The sequence below is a fragment of the Telopea speciosissima genome, chromosome 11 (assembly GCF_018873765.1).
Source record: "Telopea speciosissima isolate NSW1024214 ecotype Mountain lineage chromosome 11, Tspe_v1, whole genome shotgun sequence".
Classification (NCBI taxonomy): domain Eukaryota; kingdom Viridiplantae; phylum Streptophyta; class Magnoliopsida; order Proteales; family Proteaceae; genus Telopea; species Telopea speciosissima.
The window spans coordinates 30,913,093-30,933,225 of NC_057926.1; the positions used below are offsets into that span (position 1 = coordinate 30,913,093).

A 20,133-nucleotide genomic window follows, 5' to 3' on the forward strand; every position below is an offset into this window, starting at 1 on the left:
CCTTAGGAAGCTCTGCCCTAATGAGCTCCACCGTAAAGGGATGTTGGCCCGGTGTAAAACTTTCTTCTGGGACGGTTCCCCTCTCTAAGGCCGCGATCTTTGTGTTCATCTCTTTGAGCTTACGGTCAAGCTCACTTTCCATGACCTAGTTGTTGATGACGTCGGCCTATGCTCAACGTGCGTTTAACTCATCTCTGAGATCAGGCCGGCGCCCTCTCTATTGCTCGCCCTGATCAGCGCGTACGTCTGATACTCTAGAACGGGTTCTCTCGGTCTTACTATGAGTCCTTCGGCCAGTGGATGCTGACACATCCTCGACACACGAGGACCGGTTCCTAGTAGGTAGAGTCCCTGTGCGCATGACTCCCAAAGGAGGTAGCTCTCGCCTAGATGGGTGCGATGATCCTGCTCTACTTCCTGATGCTCTTACATCATCCCTCGCTGGCCTAGGGTTCCCCTGGGCAGTCCTTGGGAGTAACGAAGGCAGTACTGGCGCTGGAGGTGGCACCAGTGTCGGGGGTAGGCCTATGGCCGTGGTCGCTGCCACAATAGCCATTCTCAACGCCTGCATTTCTCGAACCACGTCCCTTAGGACTCCATTCTGATTGAGGACTTGCTGTTGCAGATCCTAGATTTGGCCGACATTGGCAGGCGCACTAGGATCTATCTCTGGGACAAATCCCTGAGGCAGTGGCAGCAGGGGTGGTAAAGCCTGGATGCCACGGCTGGACTGGCCTTGATCCTGTACAGTGTTTTGGCCTGCCTCCGTCGCCGCTGACGGTTGAGTTTTCGCCGCCTCCACCGCCATTGGTAACTGGGGATCAGCAGGTGCAACATTCGTTTGCCATTGAGTTTGCTTTCAGGCATTCCCACCGCCATGGGTGCTCTTCGTTGTCTGTCGGGTCACCGGGTTTTCTACGGCTGGTGGAGCCTGAGTGTTAGATGGAACAACCTTTGGTTCTCCGGTCATGATCTCAGGTTCAGTCGGATAAAGAGTTTAAGGCTTTGAGAGTTGTATCGTTCCCATAGACGGCGCCAAACTGTTGCGTCAGAAATCCTGATGGAATGAGTTCTACCTGCAAGACAGGGATTAGCAAAGAGTACCGGGCGTCGCCGGTGATCTCACTCCGATGCTTAAGTTAGATCTCTGAGCAATAGTCAATTCAATGAGAGTCAATTCAATGAGAGTTCAGATAAGTTAGACGTGTGTTACCTCCCTTTTTTAAGGTGACTGAGAGTTCGAATTCCGCCAGGATTGGTAAGCTAGAATCCTGGAGTGGAGTGAGACCATTGGAGAGTGTAATATGGAGATGAGGTTTATCCGTTGCTTCCCACGTGCCTGATTAGGCGTGACGTGGGCGAAGGTCTCGGACCTTGTTGGTCCATGATAGACTTAGAGTGACTTACGTAAGCCACAAGGGTTATCCCTTTCATTCTTACTGTTATCACATAAAATGACGAGTTGTGCGCCCCCGGCGCGAGGTTGGGTGCTCATGCTTGCGATCGACAAGCTCGTGACTTGGACTTGGATCTACAACCTCTATAGCTCGTTCTTATCAAGCTCGTGACTTTGATCGGTCAGTTTCAATCGGCCACAATGGTGCGGGTTTGTAATTGACATCCCTAGTTCATACGTAAAAATTGTTCCACTCCCTACAATGGTGTCAATTCTAGAGAGTGTTGTAATTATCCGTAACTGAATCTGTTCTGAAATTCGATACTAGTTCGGTTTCGGTTCTTATTCAGTTCTAAAATTAGGTTCTTACGTGGTTCGGTTCCGATTCCTCCACTCAATATGTGTACTATAATGTTGTTGTATAATATAATAGCATTATAAAATCTAGTACTAAAATTAGTAATATATACTATAACATATTAGTATTATAATGTATTAATATACTATAATATATTAGTATTATAATAAAATAACATACTATAATATACTACTATCCAAATTCGGTTCCTATGCTTGATCCGAAATCAAACCGAGAACTGAATCTGTTCTAGAATCTAATACTTACATCTAACCGAATTTTATTCAATTTGGTTAGGTTTGGCTTATTTGGTCCGATGTAAGTTTCTATTCCGGTTCTAATTTGATATCCTTACCTAGAAATAAGAACTCTGCATTGAGAGATGGTGGCTATGAGCCTCTCCCTTCCCAGAGTGTGTTTACGTTTTGATTCATTAGGGCTTATATTGTCACACCCCAAACCACCCCCTGGGAGGATTAGGTAGGTGACCCGAATTGCACTGTAGCAATCCACCAAATCCCAAGGATCAAGAAGCAGTTATTCCATTCATAGACCACACATTCATAATGTTACAAGGTGTAATACACAGAGTGCTTCGGAAAGCTATATTTACATTAAACATTTAAAAAGGAAAGACAAAGCAAGGGAAAATATATACATCACAGTGTTTAGTTCATTCTCTCTCTCACTTCCAGAACACCAGCAGCCCCTAACTCTATCAGATACAGCTTTATACAAAAGAATATATACAGGGCAAGGTAACCCGAGCCCAAAAAACAAAGCTATAAAATAAAAAGAGAAACTCCAACAAAACAAAAGGAGCCCCAAGGTCAAAACAGAGTCAGCAGCACCCTGCACGGGTCATCCTTTGCTACCACCGAAAATACTCGTACTAGCGATATGACCTCTGTCCGGGTCCATACCAATATTGTCATAACCACCATAACTCGCCTCCGGGAGATAAGCCTCCCCGCCACAGTAACATCCACCTGTAGGATCATCTAACAGAAACATATATAACAGAGTGTGAGCTCCACCGAGCCCGTGAATGAAATACCACCATGCATGCACATGCAATCACAAGCATATGAGTCATACATGAGGTGCAGTTCATTTTATTTATTAGCCACCTATCATCACAACTAAGGCGGGTTAGTGCTACTACAATCCCCATGTATCCCTGGTGCAGGCTTTTAACCTCTTCCCGCGATACACCCATTAAGTTATCGGAGAGGACCGATCAGCTCCCACATCAGTCACCAAGGTCAGCCCGACCAGCCCTTTGGGATTAACCTGTGAGGCATCCATCATTTCTTTTACATATATCACATTTCTTTTCTCTAGCTTATAGCTGATATCATTTCTCATTTCTTTTCTTTTTTTTTTTCTTTTCTCTTTCATATGGTCACTCTCACAGGCATCCAACACCTTAACCCCTGTTGGCAAGGGTGAGTAGCACGGGTGATGAAACTCTAGCCCAATGCATCTGTTACACCCGCACCCCAGATATCCCCTTATACCCCGGGGCAATCTAGACCTTACCCAATGGGTAATGCCTTATGACCATAGTCAACCCTAATGACCTTGAATTGAGAATAGTATATTAAGAACCCCCTTTGAAGTCCTGGAAGTGTGGGCCAAAGCCCCGCAAATTTCCTTGAAGTTTAGGCCTTGACAGCAGTACCGGAGTCACGAACGGACTCACTCTTACTGAATCCGCTCGAGGATCCACCCGTACTGACATCAGTCTTTTTGGGTTATTTTCCCTGTGGAACCCACACCCTCGTGTCTCGGACACCTTAATTGAACCCTTGGACCATATGGACCCCTACCCTTGCCATTGGATGGTTAGTTGGACCATGAAGTGGGGCCCACAAGGCCTAACCTATGTAATTCATGGGTTCTGTATACACTAGCCTAAACCAAACAAGACCTAAAGGCTAATGGTCTAAGTGAGGTTGAACCCAACCCAAACAAACCCTAATTACCTAAATGGACCTAAGGCCCATGACTTGGACCAAACATGGCCTAATGCCTAACCCAAACCCATTTTAAGCCTAAAGACCCAACTACATTCTAAGACCCCTAACCAAACACACCCTAAAGTCCCTTCTACCCCCTTAAAACTAAGAAACCCCTCTCATTCTCTTATCCCTCCCCCTCCCCAAAATCGTGGAGGAGAAGAGACAAGAGAAAGAGAAGGAGGAAGAAAGAGGGAAGAAGTAGAAGTGGAAGAGGAATGAGAGGGGAAGGGAAGAAGATTGCCCCACATCTCCTTCTCTTGCTGATCGGACCAGGAAGGAAGAAGAAGGAGGAGGAGAAGAGATGGAGAGAGTGGCTGGAAGAAGGAAGCTCACCAAGGTAAGCTCCCCAAACCAAGCTCTCCCTCATTTCTCTTTAATTTTGTTGGTTTCTTGAGCTAGGGCTAACCTAGGGTTCCATTGGGACTCAAGGTGAAGCTCGGCCCTAGTTGGGAGCTCTAATGGATGTTGACCTAAGCCTCTAAGTGTTGCAATTGGCCAATGAATCCTTGGTTGAACCTTGAAACCCAACCCTTTGGACCAATAGGAGACCAAACCCTTGAAGGATCTTGGATCCCTAAGGTGAGCCTAGGACCTAGTGACCCTAGGAAGGCTTAGACACCCCCTCCATGTTCCTGAGGTGCTAAGGAGCTCCAAGCTTCAAGCTGGAGTTGAAACTCCTTGAAATCTCGGAAGAGACTGCCGGCGGACGAACGACCGGATCCATCTATAGTGGTACCGCCCGTCAGTCTACCCAGTGTAAACCCTGTGTGTTGGTCTGAGCGGACGAAGGCACGGATTCACTCTGTTTGCCTCCGCCCGAAGCCTGTTGCTCTCGGGTCCTGTCTCAGAAATCTAATGGATGCAGGGGCTGACCCAAGAAGCACATCCGCCCGTGGATCCGCTCCCTATTATGATTGTCTCAGGTGTCGAACGGATCAACCCCCAGACTCAAGTAAGAAGTTTCGCTCGTGAGCCACTTGATTTGACTTTACCTTTTGGCCTGAACGGAGTCAGGGACGGACTCGCCTCTACTGAGACCACCCGTGAGTCCGCTCGTGTTGTCTTGGTTGAAACATGGTTTTAACCATTAGGGACCTAGCATGGGACCCTTCTATACTTATTTTAATGCTTTGTTTTATATGTTAGGTTGGTGCACTAGTGAGATTCATGTGAACCACGCCGGATGACGCCCGATGCCCGGGGAGATTCATGCCAATCACGCCCGGTGACACCTATGCCTGGTGAGTGGGTTCTGGGTAATTTGTTGGGTTTGAATATCATATAAAATTATTAATATTAAGCATGCTATGGTATATTTATAAGCATGGTACGCATTGCATTTTATTTAATTGTGATCTATCGTGAATATGATAGTATGCTCACCATTGTATCGGGCTACGGTGCTGGGTGTGCTGGTACCAGAACCCCAATTTATTTAATTATGAAAACTATTGTATGTCATCCTGAACTGTATGTGCCGTGCCGTGCTGGTACCCGGGTACTAGATGGAATGGGACGTTGATGAACCCGGAATACCTCTCGGGACGATAGGACCTGTATATAGTATATCTGTGGCTAGGATGCTTGTTCCCTTATGCTACGATCCTTGCCAATAGGGGTTTGTGTGTTGGATAGTTTGAGCACCTGCGGTCTGTGGAGGTGGGAGAGGCCAAGGCAGGGGTAGTGATGGCTATCGGGGTTTGCCACTGGGTGGTCATGATGGGTTCTACCGGTGCAGGTCTCTTCATGATAATTGAGGACTCACTGGGGCGATAGGATAAGTGACCCTCAGTGTTTCTCAAGTTATCACAGTAGTATATACTTGACCGATAGAATTGTGTGCTAGGTGAAAAATGAATCTAACATTAGCATGCATCATTCTTTATGATATTGATTGTGTGATGTGTGCGCATTCTTCTTTGCTCCCTCACTAGCTAGTGTAGCTAACCCCGTTGTACAACCACTTTTTAGTTTACATACAGATAGCCTCTTAATGAGCACCGTTGGATGCGAATCAAGTGGAGTTGATGACAGTGGCTTAGATGTAGATAGACACCCAAGAATTTGTGCCTTTGAGGCAATTGTTTATTTATTTAAATTCTGTATTTATTCCACATCCATGTATAAACTGTATGTTTATTTATAGGGAGAGTAATGATTGGTTACTTATATTAGAATTGTAATATGTGTTATCATTAGAGAACCGATGCTCTATAATTTCACATAATTGAATCTAATTTCGCTTCTGCTAACTCTGTGATTGGAACGGTTTATTCCTTTTATACGTTCCTTTTTGTCATTTTAATGTGATGACAGGGTGGACTGTGGCTCGGGACACTGTATCTGTGATCCTGGTAGGTGTTGGGATGATGTGTGATTGTCCCAGTCATACCCCTATGTGGCAAAATATCTTACATCGGGATAGGGGCGTGACAGCATCTATATGGCATCGTATGAGTCGGGTGGTGTCAACCACATCCCATTCTATGGGGTACCACATGCCTCATTTCCAAGCCGGCTATGACATCTAGTCTAGCAATTCACATACAACATTCAATGTGCAACCACGGAATTCACCAGACAAGTATTCTTTATTCAATAGAATTCACAGTAACTAAATTGAGTGAACAATATAATAATATCATTATAATTTGTGTTGTCATATTAGCCATGTCACATTTACATACATGGTGTAATTCCACTCACCTTGTTTTGGTCCTACTGGTTCAGCTGTCGGTTCTGTTCTAGTTGGTGTCTGGCTGTGCACCTCGAGCACGGGGTCAACACCTAATTTATTGGATCATAAATGTGTGTAAATTAATATTTAAAGTTGTATTAATATCCTAGTGTTGGTCTAGGCTTACTGGTCAGACTTTGTGTTTATACTGATGTTACTTGGAATTCTCTGGGTCTTGCACTACGCTTTCGGGTCTCTCTCCCGGTGCATCATCCAGAGATGTGGAATTTATTTGACTTGGTACCTTGATAGCATAGCCAACCAATACATGGCTCAAATAGTCACACAAACCAGTACCCAAGTCAGTAGTTTAGCTGAAACCAATCTTGGACATGGTTACCTGGCCCTGTGGGGCCCACTTAAGTACCCAGGGTATAGAGGACAGAAACATAGGTGGAGAGGGGTATTTTGGTCATTTACCACCTCATCAAATAGTCCATAGGTCACTGGTGAAGGTCCAAAAATCCTGGACAAAAATAAGCCCAAAATATATCTCTGGGCGTTTCACTGGGTGATTGGGCCAATCGCCCAGTACATCGCCGAGAGCCTGTTTGAGACTAGTTTGAGCAGTTTTTCTTGGATTTTGCAGCAGGGGCTGCCATGGCTTCGATCATGGAGGCATGAGGGATGGTCATGGACCATCATTGGATTATAATCCTCTGGTCACAATGGTTTGGGTTTGGTTTTCCCATTTGGAAGCCAGGAGCAGTTCTGACAGCTTAGAGAACAACTATCCAGGCTATGCTCAAGCTCAAGGATTCGGTTTAGGATGCATGCAAGGCCTCTTTTACGTATACTTTCATGGTAGGACACTGATCCTATGCTAAGGTAAGCAAGGATCAGCTTGCATGCAAAGAACCATGCCCAGATTGCCTTTGCAGGTGCAAGCATATGTGCGTCAGCACGAGCCGACTTGATCTCAGTAGTAAACAACGATAAAACTTACTATGATATGATCAGATGTTACATGCAATGGCTTTGCATGTTAGATCCATGTTAGATCGATGCATCCCAAAGCAACCCCATGGTGTTCTAAGCATTACTAGCCAGAGACACCACCAACTGAGCAGAGATCAGAGCACAACCATAGAAAACAGCAGCACACAAGGATTTGGATCATTACCTGCAGGTCATGTGAGGCTGGATTAGTGCTCAGAAGCAGCACCAGTCTCCCTTCTCCTTCTCTCTTCCTTTCCTTCTCTTCTTCCTCCTTCTCTCTTTTAGCTGGAGCAGTAAAAACGAAATGAGGGGCTGCCCCTCCTATTTATAGAATTGGCCCCACTAAGTTTTGTTTGACCTTAGGCTCCCCTCTCCAAGAATGTATTTTTAACCACATTCTAGGCCATTCTAGCTGCACAGGTGGGGTCCACATGGTTCCAGGGGTGGGTAATGTTTCTTAAAATTCCCATCTACCCCGAGAGGGTGTTCATGGTCTGTATGGGTGGTTCCCACATGTTTGGAGTCCAAAAAACTCATTTCAACCACTCTAGGGGATTCTCTTGGCCTTTGGGCCAATCGCCTAGTGCATCGCCCGGAGAATGTAGCATTGCTGTATAGGCCTTGGGCTTGCACAGGTGCTTGGTCCATGGCTTGGGCATTGCATCAACACCTCATCCAGGGTCTGACACACATCTGAACAGGTGTGGGCCCCACATATATGGATAGGAGAGAGAGTATGTGGGGTTGATGCAGTACATCATGCTGTGGGCAGTGCAGCTGCATGGGTCTGCAATCCATCTTCTGACAGGTATATAGGAGGACTTCCTCGGGGGTTCTCCATTGAATTCAACCACTGGAGTGATGCTCCACAGTATGTTTAAGTATCTGATCAGAGGTCCCTGTCCTTCATCCAAAATTCCAGTCAATCAAGGGCAGATTTAACATATATCATGTCTTAATGAGGCTGCTATGCCTCCTGATCATGATTGACCCTCCTAATTAGGGTCTCAGGTGTTCTTTTTAGTTTTGTTCCTCGTTCTATGAATTGCGAAGCCCACCTATTAGTTAAAAGGGCTTCTTTGTCTCTATTGTCTTAAGGTTTGGTGGAGTGAAGCCCCCTTTTCGATCATTGTTTATCCTGCTATCCTCAATAGCAGAACCTCTTTCTTTTTTTTTTTTTTTTCAATAAATCCTTACTGCTTATGCGGTAAAAGAATGAATCCCCAACAATGATCAATCTGTCATTTTAAAGAATCCCTAACTAGTCTTAAATCAATTTCTTGAAGGAATAGATCATGTTATATATGTTAAGTTAATGCAATTCAAGTTCTTATCATCTACTACTTAACTCCCATGCATCTCATATTTTCTGGTTGTGGTGTTTTGAAAGGGATTTTCGATCTTCAAATGGGCCTGTCATTTCTCCAACGTCCACTGCAAGCCTGTAACCCCTCTTATAGATCAATATGGCAAGAGCCAGGATAGATTCATTGATTTTAGGGTTCATCTTCCCCAAATGGTTTAGGGTTTGATTTTCAATTTCAAACCCTAAACGATTTGGGAAAGATGAGGGCAATTTGATCACTTTACTCTTTAATTTTTGTGGGTTTTTGTCACAAGGGCATTTTGGTCATTAGATTCCCTGAAATAACGTCTAACGTCCCAGACTAATGGACTGAACTCAAGTGTTACAATGTTTTGAAAGTAGGGAGGCACATTTAAATTATAAAGTTGTATGGGTACATTTGGACAAATGGGCATTTTGAGGGGGGACATTTGATAAAAACCCAATCTATCTATCTATCTATATATATATATATATATATACACTAGTAAATATGCACGTGCGGGCAAGAGATAGAAAGAAAGAGTGGAAGGGCGAAGGGGAAGAGGATGGGGCTAGGGGAGAGAGGGATTGGATAGGGAGGGGAGCTTGTGGAGTTGATGAATTATTTTTATTTTTGGCTTATTTTATTGTAGTTCGGCATGAAACCTTAACAACAAAATGATGGAGTAACATTTCATTGAGTTACCTATGCGTGTACAACTGCATAGATGCATATCAATGTAATCATAACTCCATAAACAATACAAATTCAAATTATTAAATAGAACTAATTAAATAGAAGTAATCCATATTTGTCTCCCTTTCAAAGATAAACCTCTAGTACATGTATTATATGTTACAGAGTCTCAATCCAATGCATAAATCAATATCCATTTGTGAAAATTCCACAAAAAAGGGTTAACAATGAAATTAAAATCTCAACAAACCATTATATCTGTACCAAGAAGTTGTCATTAAATCCAGCAATTTAAAATTGAGCTGCTGGTAGTTGCCAAAGAGCTAGAAAATCCCAAGTATGTGCGGCCCTACATTCTTATCCACTGTCGCATCCGTTATTGAAAAATGATTTTCTTGAAAAGGCTAAATGATAAGGGAGAGGGTTCTCTGAGCCAGCAGCATAGAGGAGTGCACCAATGAGATGTGACAAAATGGTTTTGTACATAGGAGGGCACTGAAGTCCTCATGTGAAGAGAGAGAGAGAGAGAGAGAGAGAGAGAGAGAGAGAGAGAGAGAGAGAGAGAGACCCTATAGTCCAACCTTGAGAGGGGAAGAATCATAACAATAGAACAGTAGCTATGCCTGTTTCTCTCTCTGCCACCTAACAAATGTCCGTACGTGAATATGGACCCAGAGTTCTGGAAAAGAATGTTGCAAATTCAAATTGTGATGCTCATCTTGTCCACTACCCCAAGATACATTTGCAAGAGACTCAGAGTTTGGGAAAATATTCACAAGCACCTCTAGAAAGCAAGAAAGTGGGAAGTGGGGGGGGGGGGGGAGTGGGAGGGGGTGTGAGGACTGTAAATGGTAACCATTGAAGATGGATACCATAGTTGAGCTATCAAATGTCAGCCACCTGACCTTGTTCTGCAAGCTGCCCTTGAATCCATCTCTTCAGCATCTCCAAGGCAGCCGTGGGCTAGTCCATTGGGACCATGTAATCAGCATCATGGACAGGTTATAGTCATCACAATGACCGACTCTTGAGCAGTAAAGAAAAATAATTGATATAAAAATCGAACTGTTGGGTTCCTTCTCTTGAAGAAGGCCATCACTTACTGTTCTTTTCCACTTTCCATGCATACAAAAATTGAATCAAGGATTCCTTACACAAAAATCGATCAATTATTTTTCTGTTGCTACCTGAAATCAAAATTTATTTCTATTGCTCTGTTTCTTAGATTTCCTACAGCAATAAGAAACTTCTTAATCTCACCAATTGACATAGCCAAATAAGAGAAAAATGTTAGTAAGTCTGTTACTTTCTCTCCTTCTCTATTGGTTTAAATAGGTTGTGGCCCTGTCTCACCTATCTCGAGACAAAACCAAGACCGTCTAAAGAACCCTCTTCAGGTTAGCGCGTGCATAAAAGTTTTCCTCCCATGCAATGTAATGCACATCTTTATATATCTTGTTGTTGGAATCAGCTAAGACCATTTGTTTGTAAAATCTGCTTTCTTTTTCACGTGTATTCACAGGCATGGTTTTGCATAGTTTTGCCATTTTTATGAAGTATTAACCCTCCGATATTATATTCATATTGAATATTTATATTAAATAATTTATGGGATCCCTAAGGCTAACCACAAACATTTTGCATTACTCTATATGTCCCCTTCTCCTTGTTCTAACATATTTGGATTCATAAAATGTTGAATGCATTTGGGGGATTATATATGTGATCCATCATATACGGTGAGTTTTATGGGTTTAGTTTATCAGCTTTCATTCCATATGAGTTATGGGTTCCCATATTCTCACACCATTTGTATATATGTCTCTGCTCCAACTCTCTTTCATGGTTGATGGTGGAGAAGTAGGACTAATGAGAAACCACGTGCTTCTCACTTCCCTCAAGGTCACTCTCTTAGCTTGTGTTATCTCACATTGCTGCTGAAATTTTCCTCCATAAATGGATTAGCTATATCAATTATTTTTCTTTACTGCTCAAGAGTCGGTCATTGTGATGACTATAACCTGTCCATGATGCTGATTACATTGTCCCAATGGACTAGCCCACGGCTGCCTTGGAGATGCTGAAGAGATGGATTCAAGGGCAGCTATCAGAACGAGGTCAGGTGGCTGACATTTGATAGCTCAACTATGGTATCCATCTTCAGTGGTTACCATTTACAGTCCTCACACCCCCTCCCTCTCCCCCCACCCCCCCACTTTCTTGCTTTCTAGAGGTGCTTGTGAATATTTTCCCAAACTCTGGGTCTCTTGCAAATGTATCTTGGGGTAGTGGACAAGATGAGCATCACAATTTGAATTTGCAACATTCTTTTCCCAAACATTGGGTCCATATTCCCATGTCGACATTTGTTAGGTGTCATTAAATCTGGCAAAATCTGCAGCTACTTCGCAAGTCTCTTCAACTATGGTGCATTTCCCCCCGTTGGTTCAGGATGATCTTCTATGTGACACACAATGTAGACCGAGATTTTGTGGATTCTCTTAATTTTAGGGAATGTTTTGATTTTGCTTTTGTATCTCCCTGTTGATGGCATGGCCGAAGGTGGGGAGATGCCTCTGCATCTTGTTTAGTTGTGTTTGTTTTATTTAGGCTCTTTCGCCTAAGTCATTGTACTATTATTTTTCTTTCCCTTTCTTTCAATACAAATGATCTTTTAGCAAAAAAAAAAAAAAAAAAAAAGCATAGCTACTGTTCTATTGTTATGATTCTTGCCCTCTCAAAGTTGGACTATAGGGTCTCTCTCTCTCTTCACATGAGGACTTCAGTGCCCTCCTATGTACAAAACCATTTTGTCACATCTCATTGGTGCACTCCTCTATGCTGCTTGCTCAGAGAACCCTCCCCCTTATCATTTAGCCTTATCAAGAAAATCATTTTTCAATAACGGATGCGACAGTGGATAAGAATGTAGGACCGCACATACATGGGATTTTCTAGCTCTTTGGCGACTACCAACAACTCAATTTTAAATTGCTGGATTTAATGACAACTTCTTGGTACAGATATAATGGTTTGTTGAGATTTTAATTTCATTGTTAACCCTTTTTTGTGGAATTTTCACAAATGGATATTGATTTATGCATTGGATTGAGACTCTGTAACATATAATACATGTAATAGAGGTTTATCTTTGAAAGGGAGACAAATATGGATTACTTCTATTTAATTAGTTCTATTTAATAATTTAAATTTGTATTGTTTTTAGAATTATGGTTACATTGATATGCATCTATGCAGTCGTACACGCATAGGTAACTCAATGAAATGTTACTCCATCACTTTGTTGTTAAGGTTTTATGCCGAACTACAATAATATTTTCTATCAAACTCATCATCATCATCATCATCGTTGTTTCTCATTAAAAAATCTATTGTGTGATTGTTTGTTTGTGATTTCTATTCTTTTTTGCATTATTTTTTTTTTTAGGTTCTCGTTTGTTTCTAGAATTCATTATTTTCACACTGGATGTATGCAGGCAAAAGCTAATGAGGTAGATGATTCATTGATGTCCAACGTTTGTATTGGCACATCTACAGCACCAATGTATTTTCCTCCACATTATTTTGAGAACAAAACACTATCAACCACAAAGGAATTCAACTTCGTAGATGGAGGTGTGGCAGCCAATAATCCGGTAAATTAATCTCTCCAATCATGCATATATGTATGTATGTATGTATGTATGTATGTTTCTTCTTAGTACTGAATGTGCTGCTTCTCTCTTTCATATATATGACTTCGCTTGCAATTGGCGAAATGGCGAAGGAAAGCAACAAGAGAGAAAGAAGTTGTAATAAATGCTCAAAACAGACCAAGTATCTGGTTCTTTCCCTTGGTACAGGAGAAGTAAAGAATGAGGGGAAGCTAGTAGTTCAAGGGCGCGATTGGGGCTTATTGGATTGGTTATTCAATGTGAATAAAAAGAATGATTCTATTATTTCCTATCCATTAATAGATTCTTTCTCAAATGCATTATCGGATATGGTTGACTTATATACCACCATGTATTTCCAAGACCAAATTAGTATGGATAACAACTACCTTTGAATCCAGCATGATAATTTGGGTGATTCTGAAGCTGCCATGGATAATTCAAACGAAGATAACCTTAAGAAGCTTGCGAAGATAGGAGAAGAGCTCTTAAAGAAACCTGTTGCTTCGGTGGACTTGGAGACTGGCAAGTACAGACCAGTTTCAATTAAAGTCACAAACCAAGAAGTTCTTACCAAGTAAGAACCAACACTTAAAACTATATATTAATATTTCTAGCTAGGTTAGTTTTTCTGGTTACCCTCCTAGGTTTTAGTATTTTATAAAGTACCCTTTAAGATGGTTACAAGTTTCAAATATACCTACAGATCGAGGTATCATTTGCACCGTCCTCCCTCCCTTTTCTAAATGATTCCTATTTATGTATTTGTTGTTGATGCAGGTTCGCGAAATGATTGTCCGTTGAGAGGCATCGTAGATTGGAGAAAATGTAGTCATTTAGTGGGTCTTAATTTGTTTCTTTCCCTTCTCCTTCTTCATCAATAAGTAGAGAAAGAGCTCCTGCACCATGTTTGCGAGCTTGTTCTACAATCATAAAATGAAATAGTAAGAGAAATAAAAGAGAAGGGAAGAAAGTCTCACAGTGTGTCTAAGAGCTTAGTATTTGGTGTGTATTGAATAAGAAACCATTAGAGTGCACTATGTGTTATCTTCTTAATTTTGGATACCGTTTATCCATACCTTGCGTTTATCATGTTCTCTATCTGTTTTATATATTTTGTTTTCCTTTGCTTGGCGTTGGACGCGCATGAATGAATAACCCTCTCTCTACAAAAAATAAAATAAAATAAATGTTATTTTTATTCATGATATTACAATAATAAATAGATTCTATCTTCTTCCCTCGCCCCCCTCCCCAAAAAGAGAGAGAGAGAGAGGGGGGGGGGGGTTTATCAAAATCAATGATGCATCATGATTGTGGAATGCCCGTCACTGGCTGATTCATTCAACTTGAGCACATTCTCATAGAAAGGCATCACCTTCTTGGCTAGATGACCATGCTGAAGACATCGTGTAGGATGTGTTAGGACACAAGGATTGGGTTGAAATGCCTTGAATTACTTTGTATTACATGAGGTATATATAATACATGGACACCCCAATCGATTGGGTGATCTATACAAATCTTTACACATGTGGTAATAGAATTGTGCACAAGGATATTGCACACATGACTTACCTAAATTATATTCAATCACATCTCTAATGATCTTCAATTTGTCTCCAATCAAATCTTCAATCAAATCCACTGGGTTTCTATATTTGTCCTTAATCATATCCTTAGGGAGTTGAGCACTCCATATACGTCCATACACCCCCTCAAGTTGGAGGGGAGAGGCAACGGACCTTCAACTTGTCGCACATGAATTGGAACTTAGCCGTTGGCAGTGCCTTTGTTAGAATGTCAGCTATTTGATCAACGATGGAGATGAATTGGACTGACAACTGTCGTTTGGCAACCCGATCCCAAACAAAGTGAAAATCAATTTCCACGTGCTTGGTCCTAGCATAAAAAAATATGATAGAGAGAAAAGATATGATAGAGGGGAGTTTAGGTAGGAGAATTTTGAAGAAAATGAAGGTGAGAGAACCTTGGCTCTGATACCATGTTAGGACACAAGGATTGGGTTGAAATGCCTTGAATTACTTTGTATTACATGAGGTATATATAATACATGGACACCCCAATCGATTGGGTGATCTATACAAATCTTTACAAATCTTTACACATGTGATAATAGAATTGTGCACAAGGATATTGCACACATGGCTTACCTAAATTATATTCAATCACATCTCTAATGATCTTCAATTTGTCTCCAATCAAATCTTCAATCAAATCCATTGGGTTTCTATATTTGTCCTCACTCATATCCTTAGGGAGTTGAACACTCCATATACGTCCATAGGATGGAATTAATGGTCATATTTCCAACACTCTAGTCAATGATTATGAACACAATGGATCAAGAACATGGATATGCTCTATTTTCGCAAAAACTGTGACGGCCCTGGCGAGGCACTGTGATGGCCTGCAGAGAAAGAACAAGGGACACAAGAGAGGACTGGAGGTGACTTCGAAGTGGACTCTTTGATGCTTAAGTCAATTTCTTTAGCAGTAAGAACGAGTATAGGTAGATCAATGCTTAGAGTAATCAGTAGAGAATTCGAGTTATATACTATAGTATTACTATATATAAAAAACTAATATTTAATAAAAAAAACTAATGTTAATTCAAAAACTAATATATAATTGAAAAACTAATATTTCAATTAAAAACTAAAATTTTATTAACTGACAGATTGAGGGTAACCAAACCGTTTTTCAGTTAGATTCACGATGAATCCAACTAACAGACTCAGGGTAACCAAACAATTTTTCAAGAAGATTCACGTTATAGAATCATGAGAACCAAATGGTTTATTTTCCACAATAACGAATCCATAGATGGTAACTTTGTGGATAACCATCAAGAATCAATACAAACTCCAACAGATTTATGCAATCAAACACACCCTAAGGTAAGCCTGAATTGAACTATATTGGAATTAAGTCCAAATTTGAACTTTGGTGGGCTGGGCTTGGGGTTTGATCTTATTCAGAATCCATCTATTGCTCAACAAAGCTTTGCTGAAGTTGCAAGTTGTAACCATAGGTCCAACAAACCATAAGTTTTAAGACTTCCAAGAGTGCCACTCTGGTATGCCTAGTAAAGCATGGGGTAGAGGTTTCTCATGACGTCAAACTGGGAAACCACACTAAGGTTGTCAATATGTTTGATTTCAGTTTTTTTATTCCAATTCTAAGGCCCTCCATGATAATACTTCTTTTCTAGGTGCTGTTTCTATTATAGAAATAACTTGATATTTTTGTTTACGGGTCAAATTTCTGGATAAAAAAGCAGTGTTTGGTTACACATACTAATTTCTATTTCCAGGTCAGAAAAGAAACAGAAACGCATGTATTGTATGATTAATTCTTTTTTTTTTTGGAACTTTTATAAATTTACAAAAGTGTCATTGGATACCCAAAAAAACCAAATGTGATGGAGGTGGCAGCGGTAGCGTTAGTGGTGGTGGCGGTGGTAGTGGTTGAAGCTGGCATTGGAGGAGGTGGTGGTTGAAGTTGCATTGAAGGTGGTGGTAGTGTTGGAGATGGTGGCGTAGTGACATTAGTTCCCTCCCTAAAGTGTAGATTATCCCTCGAATGCAAATTCCAAGGAATTTGATAAATCAATGCACATCCAAAACACCTAGTACAAGAGTACATGGCCTCTCCTTTTCTACTTGGTTGGAGGCATGGTTCAAGGAATCATAATTGGATGGACAGTTTTTTTTATTATTGAATTGGATTATAATCAACAAATCCGATTCCAATTTCGATCAATTTCGATTGAATTGAAATCAAATTGATGAAAGTTGATTCCATTGTCGATTCAGCTTACTGATTGAAAGTGATGATAGTGATGATAGTGATGATGGCGAGTAGAATCAATAAATTATTTTTACTTTACTACCACCCAAACACTCTATAATCTTGATTCAGCTTACTGCTTGGAAGTGATGCTAGTGATAGCAAGATGAACAAAAGAAAAATGAACCCAAACATGAGATATTTTCTAAGAAATTAAGGAAAAGTACATAGAAACATGAGATTAAGGAATTAGAAGATTCTTAGAAAATCAAATTAAACAAATAGGAATCATAATAAAAACCATAATATACCCAATTGCCAAGACCAAAACTTGAAATAAACTAAAATCAAATCAATATTAAATGAAAAAATAAAGGTAGAAACACACCTAATTGAAATTGAAGTAACAGTACTACCAGAAATAATTAATTTAATTAAGAGCTTAATTAAGCAATAATAATAGTATTTTACCTGTATGCTAAAAGTCTGATCCATATCATCATCATCATTCCACTTAATTAAGCACATTAATTCTCATAAAAAGGCATCACCTTCTTAGCTTCCAAGATTTCTTTCCATAAAATGAACCAACTAAGATCCAAATTAAACCCATCGCATCCCAAGAATCTATACTAACCAGTATTAAGAAATATAGGGTGGGTGGTAGCAGGACGTATGAATTTCCACCTAATTCTCACAGTCTTCGAGCATAGCCGAAGATTTTGCAAAAGGTTAATCTACACCGTTGATTAAATTTTCATAGAAACTGGTTGCCGACTATTACGGTAACAACATGTTGCCTCACGTCTCGACTCACGCCACCCCCCCCTGAAATTAGTGAGAGTATGAGTAGAACAGAGTGATGTTACCTGAGAAGAAGGGGACGATGACTCTGCAAAGATGACACCCATTGAATATAACGTTTCCTGCTGTAGAGATAGTTGAATGAAATGAGAAACTTTTGCTCAACTTATTCTCAATAAATTACTTGCAAAACCAGTGTCGTGGTGGTCGAGGAGTGACAAACCAAAAATTAGATGGGATTACGCAGAAGAGAGAGAGAGAGAGAGCCAAGTCAAGGCCTAGTGGGAGGGAGAAGATGAGCGAAAATTTTTCCTTCAGTCTTATTGGAATCTGCAGACTGTGGTGGTCTTGGCTGGAGATCCGGGGAATCATGGCTGAAATTCGACAGGAGATCTCTTTGCAGGGGAATGTTATGAGACGGTGAGATTGATGGGTTTCTGTGATTAATTTAATGACAAGATAAGAAGAGACAGGAGCAGAGAAAGTAGAAGAGGAAGTATTGCAGCTAAGAATGGATTGTCGAGATGGTAGGACAGAAGTAGTAGCTTTAGAGATTCATCTGTTCCAAAATTTCCTCCAGGTCTATGGATTAATTGAAACCAATATAGGGACTTTAGTGGTAGATTTGTTCTATACTTACAATAAAATGATTTCCAAAGGTAAATCCAATCTACATTACTTACTACCCTATTGGGATCGCTCAAAGCCAAATACAGAATTATCAACGAATATGTTGTGAGAATAGTTAAAATGATTGCTGATCAGAATCAACTTACTCGGTGGATACCTGAGGACCGACCTTTATTTGGAAATGGTTGGTACTGGAACTGATTCTGGAACTAATCACTTAATATTGCAGCTTACGCCTTTCTATTCATCTTTTGTCCTTGTCCCCCTTCCACAATACAAGGAACAATCCTTTATCTCCTCCTTCTATCAGGAATCACACAGTAATCCAAGTGCAAGTGTGCAACCAACCGTAAGGAGAACAATTTAATGAGGAGATAGGAAGAAACGATATTACAGAAGAAAGTATAGACGAAGAAGAGGAGAACAAGGACGAGGATTCTAGTGCGCTTCGGATGCTTACTCCAAATACTGCAATGTTGTCTTCTCTATCGAAACCATCAGGAAGGGGGCTGCGTGGGTGGCTGAAGGGAGAGGGCGGGATGGGGTGGGGATGGAGAGGCGAGAGGGGAGAGAGAGAGAGAGAGATTATGGTCACAACCGGTCTCAAGTAAATAGATCAACGGCTAAGATTGGATTGAATTAAATCAACGGTTATTAGTTGAAAAATGCATTATCAAGCTTATTTATGCGTACGTACCCCCACCTTTTAGCCATAAATATATTAATTTTAATTTCAGGGTCCTAGCAACAGCAGCAGCAGCAGCCATGGGAGAAGAAGTTGGATCTGGACCTCAGTTGGTTAACTTCCTTGGAATATAATCATGGAAGCAAAGAAGACGATCCAGTTTTATGCTATTGGCGAAGCATCAATCGCTGGTTCCTCCCTTCTGTGGTGGGTTTAGTTTGTTTTGTCCTACCTTTCCCCTAACAAGTAAGAACCAGGAATTATATCTATATATATATATAATAGCAGGGAATGTTAAAGCTTCAACGACAGATTAATTTAATTACCTGTAGTTTCATTCTTTTCGGTAATTTATGTACCCTCTAATTAATGGTATTCTCAAAGTTCCACAATGGACCGCATTGAAGATGAGCACATGGATCTGTATCTCTCTCTGTCGTAAAAGCTCTCATCAAAGCCGGCCATTGGTGGAACTTTGTGAATTAGAGGCAAATACAGGAGAAAATTACAAGATGGGACGTCAAGAAACTACCCCAAGACAAAATAAATTTAAAAAGAAATTTTTTTTTCAAAAAAAAGAAAAATATCCAAGAGAAAAACTGTTTCTAACCAAATACATAAATGCATGAATACACACAATTCAAGTTATAGAACAATAGAAGAAGAAAACGAAATTATTTTTAGTTTTTTTTTATAATATTTTTAGAACATAAAGTTTCTTTCATCGTTAAAAAGCTTGAGATCGAACCCCAGAAATTTACGGACAAAACTAACCAACACAAGAAAACACGTACTCAACAAGAGCCAAATTAAGCCAATTCTGAGAATCAGAACCAGAAACAGATGGTGAGTGAATCAAAGGCAATCAAGGACGTATATATAACCACAAGAAAATTTTGTTTCAAATAAACTAATTAATCATATATTATCACAGAAAAGTGCACTTGCGGCCTCAGCAGTGAGAGACAGAGTCTGTAATTACATTAATAGACAAGACTCAAATTTATGATCACTTACATTATTTACCTGAAAACGGAAGAAAACTTTTC

General features: G+C 40.7%; 1 long non-coding RNA gene across 1 annotated transcript; it reads left to right on the top strand.

Annotated features, from left to right (window-relative positions):
* Window positions 1-11,540: 11,540 nt before the first annotated feature.
* Window positions 11,541-19,204, top strand: LOC122646616. Its single transcript, XR_006330659.1, has 3 exons — window positions 11,541-11,657; window positions 18,510-18,513; window positions 19,195-19,204. It is a non-coding gene; the product is annotated as an uncharacterized LOC122646616 (long non-coding RNA).
* Window positions 19,205-20,133: the final 929 nt, after the last annotated feature.